The 25223-nt window shown below is 31.7% G+C and overlaps 1 protein-coding gene across 3 annotated transcripts in view; it reads right to left on the bottom strand.

Annotated features, from left to right (window-relative positions):
* The window catches only part of LOC148283081 (uncharacterized), an 85122-nt gene extending 62936 nt beyond the window's left edge, over positions 1 to 22186 (bottom strand). For all 3 annotated transcript variants that reach the window (XM_088224122.1, XM_088224121.1, XM_088224123.1), the window contains exon 1: positions 21882 to 22186. The gene's annotated coding sequence lies outside the window, so the exon portion shown is untranslated. The remainder of the gene's footprint in view (positions 1 to 21881) is intronic.
* Between the last annotated feature and the right edge of the window lie 3037 nt (positions 22187 to 25223).

The following is a 25223-nucleotide window of genomic DNA, read 5'->3' as shown; positions in this document are numbered from 1 at the left end:
TTTTTTGACAATTTTAATTCGTAGATAAACGTATTTAGGGGTGTTCTAGACCCATTGGTATAAACCGATGTACTGAAATCAAAACTTGATGGTGGGGGATCGGTAGTATACCTTTGTAGTCGTTCGGGAGACTTTTATCTACAACTATGACGTCATACTGAAGCTATGTCATTTTAGAGCGTAGATATGTGTACCGTGACCTTTTAACTACTATTAAAAAAATACCATGTAATCTTTTACAGAATATTTTATTTTCTCTTTCTTATGTGACACGAAAATATTTTAACTGTCTATTTATTATAGGAGCAAAAATTTATTAACATTTTCTTGTATACCCACGAACAGGCCATGCCTTTGTGGGATTTTTTTGTTTACTATTTTTTCTAGTAATTTGTATTTCATTGCTTTATAACTATTCTTTATTTTTGAATACTCTGTTGTACATCTTATGTAGGTATATTGTGAAAAAAAATAAAAAAATAATAATAATAATTAAATAAAAATACCAGCGAATCTATATAAAACTAGTGAATTATAAAATGAATACGCAGCGTCCTCTGGTTAGGATAGTCTCCATCTAACATGGCTCAGCCTGTTCCAAGATGATGCTGGTGTATTAATAAATGCGTAATAAATATCATATAACTGTACTTATTTTTAATCGCTTATCAAATGAATTTTCACTAGAAACATGATTTTATTGCTCGTCTTGTTGGTTCCAAAGTTGGGTGACAAATTGACTAATCTAAACATTCTGGACACTGAGGCATAAAAAAAATTGCTCGTAGAAGATTGCATAAATGGCAGATTTTAACTTTTGGTGACACGGTTGAGAACATGATTTTTTTTATTTGCAACAGAGATGGGATGGGAATTAAGTATTTTGAAAATGCATATAAGGTCCATTATATTTGCTGTACTAATTTTTGATTAATAAATGTATTAGTAAATAGATAATGTACAAAATATTATCCCTACATAAGTACTATTAAAATGTTACTTTATTAAATTTAGATTTTTTTAAATCATTGGCCATGTATTATTATTTTATTTTTTCACCCCAACAGGCTAGGCGGTCCAATTACAGTGGTGAATTGCAACACAGAACACCCAAGCTTGAGAAAAATCACGTTCATTTTTTTGTGTTGTTCTTACCGGGAATCGAACCCGGAGCCTTCGTGTCTGAGTTGACAGGTTAAGTCTTAACCACTAAACCACTAAGGCCATTATTTGACCAAATGTATGCTTGGGGATGTTATCCATCTTCTAAGCAAAATATAAAAAATTCAACACGGATTAATGGGCAAAAATAGAAATATATTCTTAAATCATTTTTGGGATTGAACGTAGTTATGCAGAAAGCAGCCAGTCCACAATTTTGAAAAAATAGAAATTGATGTTATCGGGTGCAGGAAGGTCAATTCTATGTTCTGCTAAAAACAGCCAGACCGCTTTCGTACAAAAAACTGTATTAATCACCTTCTGAAAATGGTGTCTATCTCAAAAAAGGCATTTCTCAATTTGCAGAAAACACCCACAGGACTAGAAAAATCTTACGATTTTTTAAAAATCATTTTAACTGGTCAAATACATAATTAGATTCTTGTTTGTAATATATAAAAAAACTAATGTATTCATTGTTTATCATTTGTAAAAGTCAAAAACATTCCAACTGTTGTTCAGATTTGATAATTCACTCATTTCACAAAAGGCTGCTTGCTGCTACGTTAAATTTTCCTACAGATTTCACATTTCATATTTATTTCCAATGAAATGAAATTACTGTGTAGGTACAAAGATCTAGGTAAGCCGAAAAGTAAACCTCGAACTTTTATCAGAAAAGTAAACAAATGGAGGAGTGTGATTTAAAGTTTATGCCCGGACTATATTTTGCACTTAAGGTGTACGTAAGTGTGAATGTGATTGGTTTTGTAAATATTTATATCACGAAATACACGAAATTTATTAACGACAAATGGCCTAGTAATATTGTTATTTTTAATATTTAAGATACATATTTACACGAACGTAGGTGGTAAGTGTAACACGTCGTGCTTTGATGCCTAAAATCCCCTGAATGTCGAACCAAGTCGTCGAATTTTTCAAATACCTGGGGGTACATTTTACGGAAAATGGCAGCTTTCAAAAAGAACCGGAGGTGGGATTGGAAATAGCAGACGCAATATTCAAAAGTATGAAGGCAGTTCGGAGATTGGACATTTACTTGGTTCAACCCAAATGCCAGCATAACACCTATTCTTCTCAACGAACGCGAACCGTGGCACCTCACTAGGGCCCGAAACAGCAAAATAAGATCGATAACCGAAGTCATATTTGTATGCCTCGTTGAATGATAATTTAGTTGAGTGGTGGTAATATTTTGACGTTTATTATTTAAATTATAATTTATGGTGGCAAATACTATCCGATTTTTATTTTGACCGGGACATGAATCACTATAACCACTCACATTTGTTGATTTCTAGAATTTTGACGCCAGTCGGCATTTAAAGTCCGCCATTTTGAACTAATCTAAGTGTGATTGAAGCGCCAGCTTTGTTAATAAAAAATATAACGAACAAAATTCCCTATTTGACTCACAGAGGAGTTTTACCTGAGACACCAAATATGCAACAATAAAAATATGATAAAATGACTGGCGTTTTCTTCGTACTTTACGGGTTTTGAAGTTAATTAGTTTAAACGACATCCAAGTTTTATTTCTAAATGAAGTAAAATGTTTGTTGTGGTAACGATGTTTTTTTACCAATAAGTAAAATTTGCTGAACAGTTCAAAAATACTTTTTAAAGTTAACCTAAATGACAATCCTTAAAAAAAAGTCCAGTTTCGTGTGGTATAAATCCGTAATTTTATGAACGTCATACGGGAGGGTTTTTGACGTAAGTGCCAAAATTGACGTCCGATCTCCAGGAAAGTCGGCTTATACGATGCAGCTGAAAATTCTTAGTAAAATGATATATTTATATATCAATATCGCCCAAAGTGGCGCAACAGTTACTTAGTCTTTTTACCGTCGATATGTATCATACGAATATTGAGTGGGTGGTTTGACTTGGTAAAGAATGAAGTAATAATAGAACGGACGGAACAAACTCCGGTGACAACTGTCATCAAGCGGAGAGGATAAATAACCATGTACTACGGACGCCTCTTGAGAGCCTCAACCACGCTAACCTACTTTACAAGGCATCAGATCCTGGATGTCCGCTACTGACTGTTCATCGGCAGTTCATGTCAGAACTGCGGGACGCGAAACTTGCTCGGGAGATTGCGAAGAAACTCGCAGCCGACAGAGATGCCTACAGGCTCCTTGTGGACACCATATGCTCCAACTAAGGAGCGGGCATAGAATGATAATGATGAAGTGGTAAATACTCGAGTATTGCGAGTTATTTACATGGAATCATCATCATAATTCCCTTGGTACTTCAATTGTAGCGTATCTTGATCATTTGAAACCAATATACCGAGAGTGTTCAATATTTTGGAAGAGCGTATTAAGCTCTTAAGGACAAAAACTATTTTCAAGAAAGTAGTTAAGGACTGGATTTTTCTTGGTGGGAGGGATTTGAGTAGGAAACTCCTTGATGATTTTCCGAATGTTTGATTTTAGTGTTTACAAAACTGATGTGCTATATACAGGGTGTTCTTTAAACCCTGTCACATCTAAAACCACGATGATCAATATGAGCAAGAAGACATATTGACACATTAAAATAAATTTTAGAACGACTAAAATCTTAAAAAATAAAAAACAAGTGGTTGCTTACTCCTTTAGGGGAAAACGAGGAGGGGGAGCCTGATACACTGTCAACCGCACGTCCGCGCCCCCCTCGCTTCTTCCCTGCAGAAGTAAGCAACCATTTGTTTTTTTTAATTTCTTCGTTCTAAATATTTTTTTAAATATGCTAATATGTCTTCTTGCCTATATTGATCATCATGGCTTCGGATGGCATTACATTACAATAAAATAAAATAAATATATTTCTGATCCTATTTCTGTGGTGATATACTCATGTGTCTGTGTCAACTAATTGCTAGTTCCAACTCAACACAGGACTTTTAGTCCCATGGAGTTGGGATTTATGTCTCAAATAATGTACAATAAACTTATGTATGTAAATAAATAAATAAATCAATATTTCACATTCACCGTATCAGAAATCGATCCACGGACCTCAAGCATGGTATGCGAACGCGTCATCCACTACAATACGAAACGGACCTACGGATCCAATCTCGAGCCAATTAATCGTTATTATATGTGGCAACATATTATTAAACGTTATTTTATTTTTATTCCAGATAAAGACAGTAATGTATATGCCCTAACCTACGGCTCGGTGAGACTTGGTTCTATTTACATTCAGCTAAATATTGCTAATCTGTTGCTAATATGTTAACAAACTGTTCAAATATTTGATTGCGTATAAAACAATATACATATTAATTCCATGGTAACGCAAGACTACATTTTACTCCATAATTGAGTTTTTTTCGATGTGTTTTTATCTAAATGATGTAAAAAAATATTTACTCTGTATATCACTGAACATTAAACATCGATTAAGGGAACGATTTTAGAAAAACAATAATTCAATTTTGGTAAACAAATATTTTTTTAAATATTTATTTCGCTTTGGTAATGCACGTTGCATCGTGCCACATGACGTTATTGAACAAGTACTCGCATATATTTTTTTTTCCTTTTTAGGGCCTTCTACCAAAACTTGATAACATAGGCCAAAAACAAGTTACATTAATTTTTAATAAACATAAGAACAACATAAACAGAAAAAATAACAATATAGATACAAACAATAGACAACAAAAATATAAGTACAAGAATAACATCAAAATATTAATTGTAATAATAAACATACAACTAAACTAACAAAAATTTCAAGTTAAACTGAAATAGGCACCAACAGAAAAACCCACCAAAAACCTGATAGCGCCTATTTAACAGAAAAGAAAAACTTACAGTAAAATATTAGAAGGAAGTAAGAACTTAATCACTAGAAAAATTATAACAAAATAATCAAAATATTAACAAACATAATAAAAAATAGTCCAGAAGGAGCGTAGAATCATATTTGAATACATCAAACTGTGCCCTAAAATCCCCCCACTTTGCTCCACTTTCGACGCGCGCATGCGTGAATTCGTTGCGTAATGCTGCCAGATCGTAAAAAATATAATTATAACACAAATGTAAGATAAATGTGTAAGATAAATTCTCTAAAATTTTATTTTACACGCGGAAAAATTTATTGAGACAACAGAGTAGATAAGGAAATGGTAATTTAATAAGAGTAATTAAATTAATGAACTTTGAACTTAAAAAATGTTATTTTACATAAAGCGGATATTTTTATGTCATGTTAAATAATATATGATGGGCAAAGTAGCATGAAAAAATTTACTACCCTGGCACCACTAACAAAATATCCATTTTGTTTTTTTTGACAATCTGACAGATGGAAAAACAATTCAATTTTTAAGTAATGCATTTGCTTCTTACACACGCATTTGCTATTTACACATGAAATGTGATTCCATCCTGTTTTTTTAAGTTCCCAGCAGTATTTCTACACTTTAAAACGACACAACACGGCATAGTTTAATTCAAATCGGGAGTTGCGTACTAAGCGACGTCTACAAAGAAACTAATGGGTTTAAACGTAAAACTAGTCGTTTAATAGTAGTTTAGTCGCCTTCTATTTGATGCGCGTATGCGGTTTCTAGACTATTCTTAATTTTATGTACGACTGTCATTAAAGCCGAAATAATAAAAACACGTGGTTGTCTAAAGGACCCTATTTACATAATTTGATTGGACAAGATATTTATTTTTAGATATTCATCCGAGAAATATTGTGCTATTAAAATGCCAAGTGTTTTAACATAATAATCGTAATAATCTTAAATTAAAGTATCAAATATTTCAATTTTGGTGGCCATTTTCAACGAGTTGTAAACAACTCACTATTATAAAATGGAAATCCAGCAGGGGTAGAGTGGGATTCGAACCTCGACCTATGTTCCGTGAGTCCGCAACACTAGCCACGGGACCACAACCCGGTTAAATTGAAATCTATGGGTACTCGTAAATAATGCTAAAGATGCGTACGGCACCGCTTTGGTACATAAAAAGCATCGAATCTAGAGCGATGATATTAATTTGACGAAATACCTTAGTTTAAATAGGCTTTAAAAAGTTGGCAAGCACAATGCCAATGATTTGATTATGGCAACGTTGCACGTAAAATTGTTTATTATTGACAGCGGAGTCTATGGAGCGAGACTCCTCGCACGGATTGATTCGATACTCTACGAGAGTTTAAGTAGTTCCTAGTGGCTAGAGCTGCTGGCTACTAGTTGCCTATACCTACTGTAAAATCAGTTCTTACCTACCTATTGTTATTCCGCTTTGACACAAAATGCAGAACCGGCAAAGTAATTTGTGACATTTAAAATTCCATTTTTTTTCAAATAAATAAATAAATACACAAAGCTCAACACAGGGCTCTTGGCCTAATAGATTTAGAAACACGTTTTTATTTATTTTTTTGTAATATGTATCTTTGTATGAATAAATAAAATAAAATAAAAAATAGATATTATTAATAATGTAATAACTTATATTTACATACAAGTTATTAATTTCAAAAAAACTTTGTACACTTCCATTTATTTATTTGACCAATTAGCGCTTTCACCCTCTAATGGGCATCTTCAGACTGCTGAATATTATACAGTGAAGGATAATTTATATAAAACTAAAAAGCGCTAATTGGTCAAATAAATAAGTGGAAGTGTGCCGGAAGTATTTTTTTAAATCAATAACTTATATGTAAATATAAGTTATTTCATTATTAGGTACACTGGAATTCCATCAAGAATTGTCAATAAATAATTTGAATAAAATAAGATTATATTAATATTGAAAGCATTAACTTCGTGGTCAACTAAACAACAATAACAACAAACCATCACGCCGTATCACATCACTCCATCTTTGCATACAGATCTCGCTTCCTCTACATTCATACATCTTCTCAAGCAGGCGCGTCGTTTATTCCGACTTTTTACATGTCCATCTTCAAGTATTTGACGGATTTGGTCATGCCATGTCTTTCTCGGTCTTCCTCTATTTCTGCATTTATCAACATTCGCATTTTAAATATTCTTAGCCGTTCTTCCGCTGTCCATTCGCTCTATTTGTCCAAACCGGCGCAGACCTCCTTTCTTGATTTTGTCGATAATGCTTATCTCAGCCTTACATAATGTACGGATCTCAACATTTGTGCATCTATCGTACATATTTTTACCACACATTCGCCTGAGAGATCGCATTTCGACAGCATTCAGCCTACTTTCATCCCTGTTTTTCCAAGTCCATACTTCGCTCCCATACATCAGGGTCCGGACCAGGACTCCATTGTAAACTGCTATTTTTTTATTTTTTTTTACTAAATGTTATTAAATATTTGTACATAACCACTTACCGACTTTTCTATGTCTACCGGTTTCGAGAAGTACCCGTCTCTTCGTCAGGACACCAATTAAACCAACATGCAAAACCCACTATTCCTTCACCATAGTTGTTGCACAAAAATATAATATCAACACGACATGCATTTTAATAAGCACATGCACTGATTAGGACAAACGTGCACTGATTAGATTATGAAAATATTTTATGTTGTTTGAGAAAAAGTTGAAAAAGGGAATAGGGATGGAAGGAGTAGCTTGAGTTTAATAGGTTTAGGGTGACCATTACAGTGTAACATCGTATAACGGGCTATATTGAAAGGTTGTTTGATTATTGATAAAAGGAACATTATTTTTTAAAGATTTCCTAATGTGAAATATTTCCATGTTATTTACTTTTAACCTTGAAGAGACGGGTACGTCTCGAAACCGGTAGACATAGAAAAGTCGGTAAGTGGTTATATCCAAATATTTTATAACATTTACCAAAAAATAGATGGCGAAAAGCGCAAGCGGTCAAGGGTTCAATTTCCGACATGGTCGAATTAGATAACTTTGCAAGAAGAGGATCTTAAAATATAACACTGGGATAGAAGTCAAAAGATCAGTTTCAGAACTGCATTATGTAGGTATGATAGTGAAGTTGTGTTGTTTGAAGAAATGCCGGAAAAAATAAAAAAATTAAAGCTCAAATTGTTTTTTTTTTCCATAATTGACTTGCTTTATCTGTGGATCGTGTGGTTTGCTTTTCGTTTTAGTTTTACGGAGGAATATTTTTCTTTAATTAAATGTACAAATAAAAAATGCAGTCAGGAATACAACATATTTAAGAAAGAAGTGAAAAGTCACATTTATAATTCTTTTGTGTGTAGAACTGATTAAAAACACGGTTTATTTTTTATTTTTTTGTAATTTTTACGTATTCCTAAAAACATTAATAATAAAAAATAAAATTATCAAACTATTGTAAGACGTCACTCCCCATTATGAACACAAGAATTGTTTTTTTCTGTTACGTAATGGGAAACGTTTTTGTAAATATAGGTTTTAAATAAGATAAAAAATTGCATTTAGTAGTAACATTGTATACTTATATTTGTTATCAGAATAAAAAAATGGAGCTCTTATTATTTTCCCACAATTTTTTAATTTTAAGATCGTTTCTTAAAAGTCGTAAATAACTTATGCTGGAAAAATGGGCATCGAGTTGAGATAGAGTGGGATTTAAGCCTCGGACCATCACAACTAGGTTAAAAAATGTCATAGACAAATATGAATTTCGAGCCGGCCCTGTTGAACTAAGATCAATCATTTGTAGTTTTTGCCTGTTTTTGTTGTATCGTATTACAAACCATAAAATGGAAAGCATAGATAATATGAAAGCTGAAGAAATAGTCAAAAAGAAATAAGCGAATACTAGTTTTAAATTATCATTTTTATACCATAAATAGATACGAGTACGTCATTTTCCAATTCTTTTTTTTTCTGAAAATTTTCGATAAATGTAAATAGTATGGCGTAAATCATGCATGAAAATAAAAATAAAGTCAATTTTGTCAGTGCATTAAATAGAACCAGATTCCTAGACGAGTTTTTTAGACTCGATAGCAACTCTCAGATAAAAATCCTGAAAAAGGAAATCGAGTGGGAATAAGTCGGCCTCGCAGTGTAATGGTTGCAGCATTCATCTACCATGCTTCTAGGTCCAGCATTCGATTCCTGTGCCTCAATTACGAACGCTATGTTTATCTGTATATATCGAGACGGTATACTTAACTTCTATACTATCTGTATCTTCCTCGGTGTGTTCTATCTACTTGCCAAATCGACATCGTATGATCGAAACGAACCAATGAATGACCGCAAAAATTATTCCACATTCCTTACTTCATTAACATGAAAATAGTTCTCATTTATATTTTTAAAAGGCTTTTTCGATGGAAAGTGCCCACTTCAAAGCGATTATAAACTCCAATAAATTCAATTCAAGCAAAAAAATGTCGCTTGAAAATGATAATTAAAAGACTTTTGACACTTGATAAGACGATATGCTTAACGATCGTTTGTATTTATCTACCGAGCGACTACAAAGCCGGCTCTTTTAACGTTTCGATACGCACACTCCGGAAGATAGTTAACAGATGGAAAAAGTATAATAACTCAATTTATTTTTTACATTTGTAACATTTTACGGCTAGATGCTCTTGAATGTTAATAGGGCAGCATCTAGCTAGTTTAGCCACTCGTTTCCGAAACTGACAGTTATGCCATTTAATTTGACTTCAAAAAATACTTATTTCTCTCTCATATTAGTAATAGGCTTTTAAGAAAAAAAGTGCCAGCCTCAAAATGATTAAAAATTTTAATAAACCATAATTGATAGAAAAACTGCTAAGTGGGACAAAATTTTTGACACTGTTAATGCGTAGAAAAACGTGTCGAGAGGTTCTAGACCCGTCAGTATAAACCGATGTACCTTCATCAAAACTTGATGGTAGGGGGGGGGGGGGGTATCGGTAGTATTTATTTGTAGTCGGTAGGGAGAATTTTATCTTCAACTATGACGTAATACTAAAACTATGTCATTTATAAATCATGTATAAACAGATCCCAGGGAGTCGAATCCAGTCCTTGTCTACAAAAATTTGTATAAACTCATAATATTGTTGATGTTCATTGTTGTTCATTGTGATCGCTCAAATGCTTAGCATGTTTTTAAGCACGTCGATAGTTATTATCGACGCCAAATAAAATATAAATACTCTCCCGAGATGTCCTACCTACACGTGAATCTAATCAAAACACATACATAGATATTTTTTTACCACACAACTAACAATCTGTAAAAATAGCGTCCGAGGTAACAGTTCCATGATTCATCTGCTAAATAAGTATAATATTCTACCATTTGCTCGATTAAGCCAGGGGTAGACAATCCGGCACGTACTACGTCGGCAAAGGTCAATAATCGGACACTTTCGATTTTTCTTTTGTTGTAAGTAGGGCTTTTTTAAACATATTTATTTTTTGAACTTTTAACAGGGTTTTGTATTTTATTAATATTTAAAGCATTAACTTTATGGTCAAACATTTTACTTAATGTTATTAAATATTTGTATGTAACCAAAAACAAGAACATCAAGAAATTTTGATATTCGTGTCAAAGAACATATGAGGTGTCTTCACAATAATAATTTCTCTGAATTCGCAAATCACCTAATCAATTTAAATCACGACTAATAAAAATACAGGAGTTTAAATCTTACATTCCAATTAAAAGGGGTTCAAAGTAAATAAAATGGAAATATTTCACATTAGGAAAGCTTTAAAAAATAATGTTCCTTTGATCAATAATCAAACAAACTTTTAATTTAGTCCTTTATACAATTTTCCACTGCAATGGTCACCTTATTAAACCTATTAAGCTTACCCCCACCTCCACCCCCTCTCTTTTTTCAACTATTTCTCAAACAACATAGAATATTTTTATAATTTAGTCAGTGCATGTTTGTCCTAATCAGTGCATGTGCTTATTAAAATGCATGTCGTGTTGATATTATATTTTTGAGCAACAACTATAGTGAAGGTGTATAGTGGGTTTGCATGTTGGTTTAATTGGTGCCCTGACAAAGAGACGGGTACGTCTCAAAACCGGTAGACTGGTCATATACAAATAATTAATAACCTTTATTTTTAACAGGGTATTTATTGTAATTCTTAATTTATTCCATAAGGTCATTTTGAAGGTATTCGTCGATACAATTTCATACAATTTGAAGGTATTCGTCGATACAATTTCACATGCATATACACAGTTTTTCATGGTCCGACCGCGAAACTTCAGAGTAACATTCCTCAGATTTAAAAAAAATCCCTGATTTTTTTTTCCAAAAATTTTTTTTTTTTTTTTAAGATCTCAAAATGGAATAAATCTTTCATTTCTCAGACTTGCATCCCTTCTGTAAACCCCTAATCCTCCCCAACAAAAAAAAATTGCAACAAAAACATGAAATCAGAAAATCATACGATTTGGCCATTTTCAAACGCTGTATCTTTTCTGTCGGGAATATTTCATTTCTACAGTATGTCTTTAGCAAAATTTGAACGCCATTTGACGGCCGGTATGAGCATCAATATTTTGCTCAAGCAAAACATTCTTTTAAAAAAAAAATTGATATTTAATTCCATATAAAAGGGGCGGAATCGAAATATTTTAACTGTTTTAATTTTTTAAAACGATTCTTAAAGGCATAATTTCACGTAGAATCAAAGAAAAAAAGTTCAAAATGTATGTAATTTAAAATGTCCAAAGATTTTGCCACCACATTTCGTTTGTACAACTTTCATCTATTGATTTTTGTGAAGTTAAAGAGCTGGAACCTTTATTTATGCGAGTGAGATTCATCTAATTGAATTATTTCACCTACATACTGGGCAACGCCTGAAATTTTTATTTTTTAAATTTCTATACTTCTTCATGGACCAGGTGGCTTTATCAAAGAATTGAAGTAATATAGATGTTCAAATATGGGCAGAATGGTGAATGTTACACAGTGTGTAAAGTGGCCACTTAAACCAGCCAATGACAGGTCATAAGCCCTGTAGATGCCTAGACATATATATTTCCTTCTTTAAAGTGTTCTTCATCTCTGTTGTAATATGTTAATGTTTACAGCTCCCCAGGGAGTTAAATCCAGTCCTTGTCTACAAAAATTTGGACAAAAAATATTGCTCTCAAGGATTGGCATAAAAAAAATTGTAAATTCATTGCTTGAACGTAACGTAAATAGTCATAGAAATGATTTAAAATTGAAATGATCATAATTGTAATAATGAAAATACTTTATTAAGTTTCTCACTAGTACATATTTATATAAGTTTTACTAGTAACCGGGTTTCGTCGTGACCGAGATCATCAGACTAGTGGAAAACTAAACAAATTTTTAAGTTAGCAAAAAGGAAGTAAATCGTGTATTTAATTAGGCCAGTGAAATTATGTAAGCCCTGTAGATGCCTAGACATCTATATTGCCATCTTTAAAGTGTTCTTCATCTCTGTTGTAATATGTTAATGTTAGCAGCTCCCCAGGGAGTTGAATCCAGTCCTTGTCTACAAAAATTTGGACAAACTCAAAATATTGTTGACAGATAAATAAGTCAACAAAACAAATATTAGCAAGGATAATTTCTAAAACATCTTGGTAACCTCTGGTCGACAGTTATATGCATGTACATACTACATCGACCAAATTAGTAATCATGAGACCGTTTTACGATTGTCTTTTGTGATAAGTTGTGTGACATGTTGAAGTCAATAGATTGTCAAGGTCTATTACGTTTTACTGGAGCAGCGGATAGAACGCTTAACAAATACTGTGTATAATGAAGAAAATGGAAAATCATATTGTGGTTGATCAAACGAGTTAGGCCCATTACCATTACCCGTTTATAAATTAAATATTAATAGAATCGAGAATGTTCAAAAAAAATTCCTGAAAAAACTAGAATACAAATTTCATTTGCATTTTCCAAATTATTTAGCTTCATTAAAATGTTATAACCTTGTTTCATTAGCACACATAAGAGATATGTTTGATCAGATCCTGCTTTATAAAATTGTCAATAATAAATTCGATTCCCCGGAACTCATTAATCTACTTGCTTGCCGTGTCCCCTCCAGGCCAACTAGACTCTCTGATATTTTCTATATTCGTAAATTTAAAACTAATCATCGGAAACATTCTACAATCCCTCGTATATGTGAAACATTTAACAAAAAATTTAATAGTCTTGATATATTTAACACTCCATACAATATGTACAGAAGAGAATTAATAGGCTTGATTCATGCTCTTCATTCATAATTCGTTTAATCAATAAATCAAATGCAATTTTCCACTCTCACTTTCCTTCAATCATCCTTTACCACTCCTTATCAATTTCCTTCTTTTCCTTTCCACTATCTCCTTGTTTTGTCAATATTTATCTTATTTTAATATATAGTATATTTATTATTTATATAGTTTAAACTTCAAGCCGTCGTCGCTTTATTACAGTATTATTTAGTGAATACATATAATTGGATGGCAGGCCCTACTATGTTTACATTTTATGTCTATTTTTTTTTTTTTAATATTCATTTAACCTGTACATCTGTTTGTATTCGAAATAAATAAAATAAGAGCCTAAAAATCCACAAAATGGGCCGTTTTCACACTACTGCAAAAATCCACGGCCCGATAAAAAAACTCAATGTGGATGACTTTCATCGTAAAATAATTTACTTTTAAAATTGTTTGATTAATAATTGGCAGGTAAACGCGCGAGCCAGAACACCCTTCGTCTCACTTCTTCACAATATTTTTAAAAATCCCACTTCGCCTGTTTATCTGAGAGAGCTCATTCAACCTCCTTCACATCACGGACTATCTCTTCGTTCTAGTAACGAGAGAAACCTTTTAATACCCTGTCATCGCTCTAATTTTCTTGCCTCCTCTTTTACAGTAGTAGCCGCTCGATTGTAGAATAATCTACCCACTAATGTTAGAGACGCTTCTTTATTTACATTTAAGTCAATATTGAAACGTTACTATCTAAATATTTAAATGGTTCCTTTATCCTTCTTTTTTCCTTCCCATCCCCTCTCCTCTCTTCATAGTATAGTGTTAATTTTTTTTAAATATTTTTTATTTTGTTAAATTTTGTTTTTAATTTTTGTATAAAATTGTAAGATTCAATATGTCCATGTATTTATAATTTTCTCAAACTGAACGATTTGGGTAGGTAGAAAGAAATTACCTTAAGGCAATATGCCCGCCCTTATATGTACATATATTGTATATGTATATAAAGTGTCAAATAAATAAATAACACCATAAAGCCTAATACTAATCTATTCTCACGTATCGGATATATTTAATGTAGGTGATCGCACCACTTGCCTGTTGGCAGATGAACCCTCAAAATGGACCCGTTCGCAGAATGCGATATCTTTAACTGCTTTGCCACCGAACCCTAATACAATGAATGTAATTACCTACCTTGTACTGGGGTTCTGGCACCTTATTGTTTGGAACTTCTCTCGCGGCAGTCAGGATCAGATCAAATCCTGTGGTCAGGAAGGAGGGGCACTTGATGTGGTTTCTTGATTTTTAAATTGAATATTTTGTGCGATTACACGACACTGTAGATTAAATGAGTTATTGATCGCAAAAAAAACTTATTCGCGATCGCGATAAGAATATCAAAGGCACATGCACACACACATACGATAACAGTTTAGTTGTGGCTAGGACAATATTGGTACCCACGGTAGGCATTGCAACATCTTTACCAGGGCCCAGGATTTGCAGATAAATTTGAACACCTCAACCTAGTCAATGTGCTATACACACATTAAGTAAAAATACAGCGTAACCAGTAGGGTATTCCTCCTATAGAATAAACCTGATGAATGGTAATTAAACGTTTAACATAATTATTACACGAAACAGTAATGTTACGATTTTACTGTTCATAATTTAAAATATTTTACTATTTAATTTGATTTTTAAATTTATATTTTAATTGTTTTAAACTTCTGTTGAATGCGTTGTATAATTTTTAGGTTTAATATTTTTATTTCTAAATCTTGGGTAAAAAGAAATGTATGCTTTTTTGAAACTACTAAACCAAATATGTTTTCAAAATTTTTTAAGGTTTTCAAATAAATATGTACGAAGAAAAATTAATTCAATAGATATGTTGAAAGTAAGAGTTTTGTAAAAGGCAATTTTGCCGTATATGTTAGTAAAATAAATAAATAAAATAATCTCCACTTAATTTCCTTTAGCAAAATTTTCACGAAAAAATAAAATAATAAATAAGTATCCACCCACCCTAATTTTACCAGCGCCGCGATTATGAACGCTATCTTTATCGGTACATATCGAGACGGTATAAAACTAACACCGATATTTGTGTACGAAAATGAGTATATTTGTATGGAAATTTAAAGTATCTTAGTCGGTACCCTGCAATTGTACACATATTATATTTTTCATAAAGAAAACATGATTTTACTTTGTAGATAAAATTATAGATAAATTTTATCTAAAAAGTATAATTGAGTTTTCTGTATGAAAAGCAGAATATGCAAAATCACAAGCAGAATATGCACAATCGACTTTTTAAAAACTTCAAGCTCTGGTTGAGGGCCAAAATTAGTATCAAATCATTTTTTTAAAATATTTTTTGCATTGCAAGTAATTCAAAAGGCAACTATTTAGACCCCTTTCATTTCAAAATTCGGAAAAAAAATTATCGGCCTACCCTTATATACGGAATAAGGAAGGGGTGGGGTGTAAAAGTCAATACCTTCGCCCTGGAAAAGTGCGTCAGCAACAAAGCACGGCGCGGCTATATATTTAGTCACCTTTTATGGCAAAAATACATGTTATGACCAAATCCAACGGATACTTGAAGATGCACGTTTCATTTTGTTGTAGTTACTAAAAAGATTAGTCAACTTATATCTGATTTTATTGTATCAGAAAATAAAGCACTGATTGTTTTAAAAGTCAAATTTTTAGGGAAGCATTGGTTCCATTCAATCTATGGACGGGCCGCGCATGGTATGAATGTAGAAAAAGCAAACCCTGCATGAAAATTTACACAGATATGTTATCCTCCCTGCCTACCCCTACTAGGAAACGGCGTAATAGTTTGTGTTCGGACCAACTCTCAACCTAATCTCTACATTTGTTGCAACAGAAAGAAAAACATTTTTGAAAAGGAATATTTTTTTATTTATTTATTTATTAGGGATACCAACAGTAATACATATTTTAAAAAATATGACAAATGAAATATGCAGAGTATAAAACCAATGACAGATATCCACAGAAATACATTAAATACTCGTACAAATCATGCTAGTGTGTTTGTGTTAGTTTAAGTGTGTGAGAGGGTGGGTGAATGGAAGTCTAGGCATTTACAGGGATTATGACTTGTCGTTGTCTGGTTTAAGTGGCCACTTTACACACTGTGTAACATTCACCAATCTGCCTATGTTTGAACATCCACATTTCTTCAACTCTTCTATCTGTTGACTTTTGTGAAGTAAAAGAGCAGCTAATGACAGGTCATAAGCCCTGTAAATGCCTAGACTTCCATATTCCTTTCTCAAAAATATTTTCCCTCTCTGTTGTAACTAATTATATTATGTATAACTCCCTAGGGAGGAAATCCAGCCAGTCTGCAAGCATTTGGACACACTCAACAGTGTTGAATTTTAATTTCTACCTACCTATCCCTCTTTCCCACAGATATATTAAATTATATATTCAGTGGTCCTTCCCATTTCTAAGCGCATCCATAGAGGAGAATAGGTGTTATGCAGGCGTTACATAGGCAGCATTTGGTTTTCACTGAGTAAATATCCGATCTCCAGACAGCCTTCATACGGTTTAATGTGGCGCCTGCTACTCCTAGTAGCACTCCCAGTTCTTTTTGAAAGCTGCCATTTCCCGTATCATCTCTCATCTTCTCACACCCTTCTCAAAAATGTTTTCCCTCTCTGTTGCAAAACAGCAAATATTGAGTTTCTAGAATAGGTGTCTCAGAAGAATATTGAGTGCGCGTTGGTTTGACTTTATGCGGAATGAAGTAATAAAAGAACGGACGCAGCAAACTCCGCTGATAACTGTCATCAATCGGAGGCGATACGGTTGGCTTGTCCATGTACTGCGGATACCTCATGAAAGCTTTTACCATGCATACCTACTTTACAAGGCAACAGGTTCTCGATATCCTGGACGTCCACTGCTGACTGTTAGTCGGCAGCTCATGTTATAACTACGGGACGCGAACCTAACTTCTGGGGACGCACAGGAGCTGGCAGAAATGACATACATGCCTGGAGGAACTTCGTGAACACCATATGCACCATCTAACTAGGGAGCAGACATAGAATGAAGACGATAATGATGTAAGATCCAGCCTGTCTACAAACATTGGTGTGATGAATACTTTTTAACACGATAGTATTATCTAAATAATGAATAGGTCGATTCCTAGAGATATTAGAGTTTATCCCAAATTCTCTGTTTAACTAAATCCCAAACCTCTCTGCTGGTAAGTATTATAGTTCCCTACATTGATTATTGCTCCAGTATTATTACAAAAACAACCACTGAATTGTTTTAAACAACAGTTTTTACATAAAATTACATAAGGGTACATTGGAACTTAAATTAAAAACAGTCAATATTCATTTTCCACAGCCATGTAATTTATTAATCTAGTGTACATATATTATTCCCTTCTCAAATATGTTTTTCCTCTCTGTTGAAATAAATTTAAATATGAGGCTGGCTGAATTTCCCCCCTAGGGAAATTCTGCAAGCATTTGGACATACTCAAACATTGTTGAATAACACTTGTGATCATTTGTTGAAATTTTATATTCATCAATCTTGGTGATAAAAAGACAAAGGTGGTGTTAAATTACTTGACTATGCGGTCAGTTCTTTTGGCACGGGTAAGAAAACGGATTTTATAATTATTTACATTATGAAGATGGCCACATGAGGTGTGACGAAAATAGTACCAACTATCTTTGTATATAAATCTTCCACATTTATTATGATAAATCGGAAATGTTTGATGAAGTGGCGTGCCGCAAGCCGCCAACCGCCAACCGCCAGTGCGGTAGGTAGTATCTGGAGTATAAACCATAAACCAATAAACTAGAGAATGTTTCTTGTTGACTGTAGAATAAATTATTGATATTAAATTGATGGATCGGGATGTTTACATTAAGGATAAATATTTATATAACTTATAATTAATTACCGCAGAGTTGTAAAGAAAACAAATTTTGAATCCCAAGAAATTTTTCCTAGCTACAATATTATTTATTTTACTACTGTTATAAATATGTTTTGATTTTTTTTAAATTTAACAAAATAAAGTACAATCCTAATACATAGGTATACAATATTTACACAATTATATTGAATTAACGTTCCTACCTCTCTAGTGTTAAAAAAGCGAGTTTTTAGCGATTTGGAGGTTCGCAATCAGCATTTAATTAGTAGCAGCAGTTTATCCAACACTTTATTCGCTACGACAACAGTAGCTCAATCACAAATAACTATTGACGTGCTTAAAAACATGCTAAGCATTTGAGCATACTGATTTTCTTGACATTTGGCTTGCTAACCGCCGGCTAAATGCAATAAATAGCATGAAAAATAATAAATAAATAAATAAAAATAGCAGATTTGGAATATTTTCCATATTTACACCGGTGAAATTCAAATATGTGATTGCGCAGCAGGATTATACGTCGCGAAACGTAAATATTTTGACATTTAATATTAGGTGTTCACTGATGTTCCATTCTGATCGCGAATACGATAAACAAGCATGCTGAGAAATTGTTATTACGTCGCTTATTAGCACGTCGATAGTTATTTGTGATTAAGCTACTGGGAGATTGTAAATTAAATACCCAACCATGCAGTAACATCAAGTTATTTCCGTAAATGATTAAAATACTAACTAAAATTATGACTGGAATAGTTGACTGTACAGAACTACTTAGTTTAATAACAATACATGTGCCAGCCAGGATTTGTAGACGGTACCACCTGTTTCATGTACCAATAAGTAAAACATCGTACGTTAAAAATACTGTTTTTCGTAGGACTTTTTCAGTGTACAATACAAAATTTAAACATATAGATTACACAAACATCACTCTGTCAGATTTACACTAAAAATGAATTATGTAACTAAGTAGACATTATAATAATAAATAAGTTCATCTCCCTTCCCCTCCTTATCCTCTCTTCAAGCATCCTTGTTCTAATCCCGCTTGGTCATATAACTGTGCCGGTCAAAATAAAAATAAATACGTAGTTGCTTTGTACATATTAGCAACAGAAAATATTAACTCCATAACACAACAATATTTGATCACGGGTCACACCCAAAATGAAGGAGATGCAATGCACTAACTCATCGAAAAAGAAAAAAAGAGAATGTCCAAAAGTTTGAAAAAAATAAATAAATATACGACATCGCATGAGGTGCCAACCGGTTAGTTTAAATTCCATAAATTTTCAAAATGCTTACATCCACCAGGAATAACTGAACAAAAAAAACCTAATACCGCTCGAAGAGAAAATCCATTGACTTATGAAGAAAACGATGATTGAAATTATATAAATTGACGAATTTGCACCTATAAACCTTTGTAATTTTGCAAGAGACTTTGAAAATTCTCAATATTTTTTCAGTTACATTACTAAACTATTAAAATTTGGTGAGATGGTTTCTACGTTATTTTCTTTGTTTTTATAGGTTACTTTGGCCAAAAATAAAAAATAAAATTATTCAAAATTAATGAAAGTTTATTATTTTGCACCATATCTTAAAGAAAAATTATCTCATTTCCTACTTTTGTTAGTGCAATAATAATGTACATTATAAGTCAACTTAAATTCTTGATTCAAATATTTTATTTGTCTAGTTTTAGAGTATGATATCTCAAAAACGCGACTATAAACACAATTTCCTTTTAATGTTTTATTTTTTAAAACAATGCATTTTAAAATACAAATCCTGACAAACAAATTATAAAAAATGACGGTTAACTAAATACATTATTTGATTTCTTTCAGAGAAATGAAACTTTGAATGAAATTATCTCAGAATGCTATTTTTTGACTTGTCATAGTCTAAAACTAGGGGTGCGATATATTTCTTGATTTGGAAGAAGGTTCCATAGGCACACTGTCTGATATAGACTAGATTTAAAAAAAATATTTTCCTTAACATTTTCTTACTAGAAACTAGTTAGTCGAAACTTATTATTTAGTAGTTTACACTTGACTTATACGGATTACTTATTTATTATTTTATTAATTTAATAACAACATAATACGTACATTTATAGAGTACAGAGACACAATCAGGAACGACCCATGCCTGTGAACTATACTTGTTATGTTTGTTCAATCTTTTTTTTAAAACCCCTGATGTAACCCATATAATAGTCTTCAATTCAGACCCTCAGTATTTAAACAAATCTTCAAAATGTTTGCGTAAGTATTATATATTATAGTCGCCATTAATCGTTTCTGGATATAGAACCTAGAATTTAGCTACCGGATATTATTCAAAAAAACTCAATAAAATAATTTTAATTCAACCTGAAGCTGTCAAAACAAGCAAATAAATCTAATATATACATATTACCCAATACCCAATTAGAAGTAAATGTAAAGGATACCCAATTATAAGTAAATGTAAAGGTTTTAATTTAATTTTTGAAAATAGTAAAGGGAGGCACGACGAATATAAATAAACAGAGGCTTTTATTTATTTGTTTATTTTATTTTATTTGGAAAATCAACAGTTCTACATACATATTTATAGTAAACAAACAGATATAGTGTATAAACTCAGAACTAATAACAGATTTCCACAAAGTTTTCAAAGTTAGTAAAGAAAATATATTACATATTAAATAAATACATATAAAAATGTTATTTTCATGTACTCGTAAATATTTTTCAATAATCAAATATTTTTTTAAGAACAGTAAGTTATTGTGAATTGGGCGGGATTAGGACAAGAATGCTTGAAGAGAGGATAAGGAGGGGAAGGGAGATGTACATATGTATTATTATAATGTCTACTAAGTTACATAATGCATTTTTAGTTTAAATTTTAAATCTGACAGAGTGATGTTTGTATAATCTATATCTTTAAATTTTGTATTGTATACTAAAAAAGTCATGTCAAGTCAGTCTTTGTAGGGGTTTTCATTATAGGATTGCGATCGGTCCTTTCAGTAGACAAATAAATGAACATCTATGCTGGCGAGCTCATACTAATGAATTAAGCCGCAAAATATTTGTCAGTCTACCACTCACTTAGAGGGTTGCAAAAATTCTTACCCATCAATACTAAATGCACTCTTGTACAAGCATTACTACTACCCATTCGAGATTACGCTGCTGTTTTCATGACTGATTTAAGCTGTGAACAACTCGATAAACTTAAACGACTTCAGAATACATGCATAAGGTACATTTTTGGTCTTAGGAAATATGACCACATTTCTGATTATCGTATTTTATATTTTCATGCGTTTTTTGTATGCATTGATTAATACATAGTTTCATCTCACACTTGTGCACTATTTATGTTGTATATAGTTAAGCTATGATTTCTTAATATAAATTAAATAAATATAACAACTAACGACTTTTTAATGTTGTAAATCAGATGTTGTTTTCTTTCAGGCTGCCGCCACTATGGGGAGGAAATTTGACGATTGATAATGTAAAAGAACAAAATGTAAAACTCACCGTTTTCAATTATCAAAACTCCATTTCATTAATCCAGTACGATAATATACCCCAGCACCAAACTTTAAATAAACAATTGAGAAAAACCGTTTTCATTTCCTTCCGCACGTGTTAAAAACAGCACGATGTTCATACATTTAGCGTTAAATTAAAAAAAGACAGACGTGCAAGCCGATCGACTTCTTTCTCGCGACTGAAAGTTAACAGTAGTGATGCGTGTTACGCATAATCAGATCTGCATTCAATTGCACCGGTGCGGTGCTTTGATAATAATCGAACTATTCGATTGATTTCAATATCCGAATAATTGGATTATTTGAAAATAATCGTTGTATTTCATCATCAACTTTTATACACATAAACATATTTTGCGTTTTTAAATGTACATAAATATTTTAGTTTTTAGACTATCGTCAAACAGTTGTGGATGCTTTATTCTACTGACTAGAATTTTGATTAATTAACAGTTAACTCTGTAACAGATAAAAAAAGTGTAATGATAAAACGCTTTCCTTTTTTCAATCAATATGTTAGATTTGAGAAAAGAATCGTAAAAAACCCTGAAAATAGTATTTTCGTATATCGTTTACTTTATTGAAACTTTGGTATACTGTGTTATTGAATCTTCATAATTCACAAAAAAATATTGGTTGATAAAAACTTTGATTTATTTTTAATGTGTTGTAAAAAGTGTAAAATATTTTTTAATACCTAACTAAAACAAGCAACAGCAAAAGCAAACAGTCGCCTAGCGAGAATGAGATGTTCCAAAAAAGACAGACAGCCATTTAATTCAACATTTTATGGAAAAAGAACCCTATAGATTTATTTATATTTATTTGTATAAAAATAATAAAATTATAAAATAAATAAAATTTGTATAAAATTATTTATGTGTGTTTGTAATATTTTATAATCTTATTTTTAAAAAAAAGATAATTAATAAAAACACTTTGTTCTTTAATCACTTGAGTTTATTTTAAAGTCCCACTAGTTTCTGAAGACACAAATCCTTCCGTCAACAGGTGTTTTTGTATTTTTTTTTCTTTTTTTATTATAGAAATCAAATACAAATAATATTTTAATCCACAAATTTTGAATATCCAGTGACCGGTTTCATCGCTTTCGCGACATCTTCGAGATTGGCAATGAACAATGGCAATGAATTACAATGAACTTCCATCAATAATTTTCACTTACAAACTTAAATGTTAACCTTATAATAATGTTAATGTTATTGAGTTTGAAATAATGTTAATTGTTAGTAATAATGTTATCGTGTTAATGTTATTAAGTTTGTAATAACACCTGCAGATGGAAGGATCTGTGCCTTCCGAAACTAGTAGTGCTTTAAAATAAACTCTTATAGACTAAGAACAAAAAGTTTTATAAATTATTATATTTAATCATTTATTCCACAAAGTTAATGCCGATTCAATCAATAATATACTTGTGTTTTTACTTATGCAAATACGTTTGTTTTTGTTTTTTTGCTAATCAATTTATGTAAAGGGGAAAAATCCAGTTCGGCTGATAAACTTATTTTTATTTTATTTTTAAATCGATCCGAATAACCTAATGTTTTTTCGGTTATTGTCATTAAGTAATTGAGCGCATCACTAACTGAAAGTGGGTTGAGTCATGGCTTCCGCGCTTGAATTTTGTTTTCTATAAAGGCGCAGGCGCTTGAAAAGCTTTTGCGGAAAAGCATGCATTAGCGCCATCTACATATCGATGTACAAGTTAACACAACCCTTCAGCAAGTAAGCTGACAATGTTAACACATTATAATACACTTTTTGCTATTTTAATTGTAAGATCTATTATGTTCTATGTATTTTAAAGTTGTTTAAGGCTTATCTGATTTTTCTGCCCTGTTTTCTGTAATATTGTTTTGCTCACATATGACATTTGTAAATATTGTAGATTTCTGACTAATATTACCAAACATGGTAAAAGCCATAATAAATTAAATTAAAAAAAAAAATTATACATGAATTATTATTACATATAAATGATCTAATAATTAACTATACTTTATTTGTTTTATATAGGTTGTGTTTATCTGTCATTTTTACAAAAAATCGTGTTTCATAGTAAAAATAATACTGAGTACCTTTTTTTTATTTTCTTACCCTGACTTTTGAAGATATAAATTATATAAATGATATCGATTCAATCACACACGACTCCATTTTCACTTACATTACTGAATCAAACATCTTAATGGGGAAGTTAAGTTTTTTTTTGTTATTTATTAATACTACTATTTAACTAAGTCAATTTATTTTTTTAAAATTTTATGTATCGTATAATCACCGCAAAGATTTTTTAAAGTTTTGTATTTTTGACATTACTTCGCGTGTGACGCGGTGTTTATTTGAAAGACACAAAAACAAAATAAGACATTCGTTCAATCAGTCGGTTATTGGCAGTGAGCAGGAGTGCACTCTAGTAAAATCATCGGCATATTTTTATTTAAAAATAAATTTATACAACAGGCGTAAATTATAAAAGAGCAATTTAAAGTTATCTTCCGCTTCTTCTCGATGAGTTCTGCAGATTGGTCCATTGATGTGTCGTAAACCGCAAATCTACCACAACTCTCTTATCATTGGTTGCAAACTAATAAACTAAGGACGTCGTGCAAAGTAGTTCGTTTTCATTTAAATAATTTTTATTATTTTTTCATACAAATTCAAGAAACTCCTTTTTTAAAACAGAAATTTATGCTCTAATTTTTACCGTGCGTAAGGATACATTTTTTATATCCAAATTCCCTAAGAACTGAAATTCCTCATTATTAATTTTTAAACGTAAACATAAAAATATACGAAGGATAAATAAAAATATTGATGATTTTATAGTAATTACTAACGAACATAGGTAACTTTCAATTTGATTTTTTTTTTTTCTCTGAATGCAGAATAATGAATAATTTAAATTTTCATTTTTGTCCGAAAAAATCGAAAATCTACAAATTAACAAAAAAAAATTTTGGTCCCCAAATAGGCACCTTTTTGTATGTCATCTTTAAACAGTGTTGTTTAATAATTTTGACTGAAAAACTATCAAGAAATCACTTTTTTTTTTTTTTAAATAAACTGATATTTTCAGTCTGGAAAGATTTCAGTGCTCGCTACTGTAGATGTAAGAAAATTATGAGGCATATATATATATATATTTATTTTTTTTGATAAGTAATGGTCATAAGGTATCTTGATGAAATCCTTTGACTATTAAATTTAGCGCTTACACACGTCAACAAAGATTTGAACATGCTCAAAATGATAAAAATTAAACAAAGTGGGTAATTAAAAAAAAAATATTTTTTTTATTCGA

This window comes from Micrasema longulum, unplaced genomic scaffold (assembly GCF_059751315.1).
Source record: "Micrasema longulum isolate JH-2025_06_02 unplaced genomic scaffold, ASM5975131v1 h1tg000262l, whole genome shotgun sequence".
NCBI lineage: Eukaryota > Metazoa > Arthropoda > Insecta > Trichoptera > Brachycentridae > Micrasema > Micrasema longulum.
Note: the sequence above shows the minus strand (reverse complement) of the source record. Positions and strands in the feature narration are given on the sequence as shown.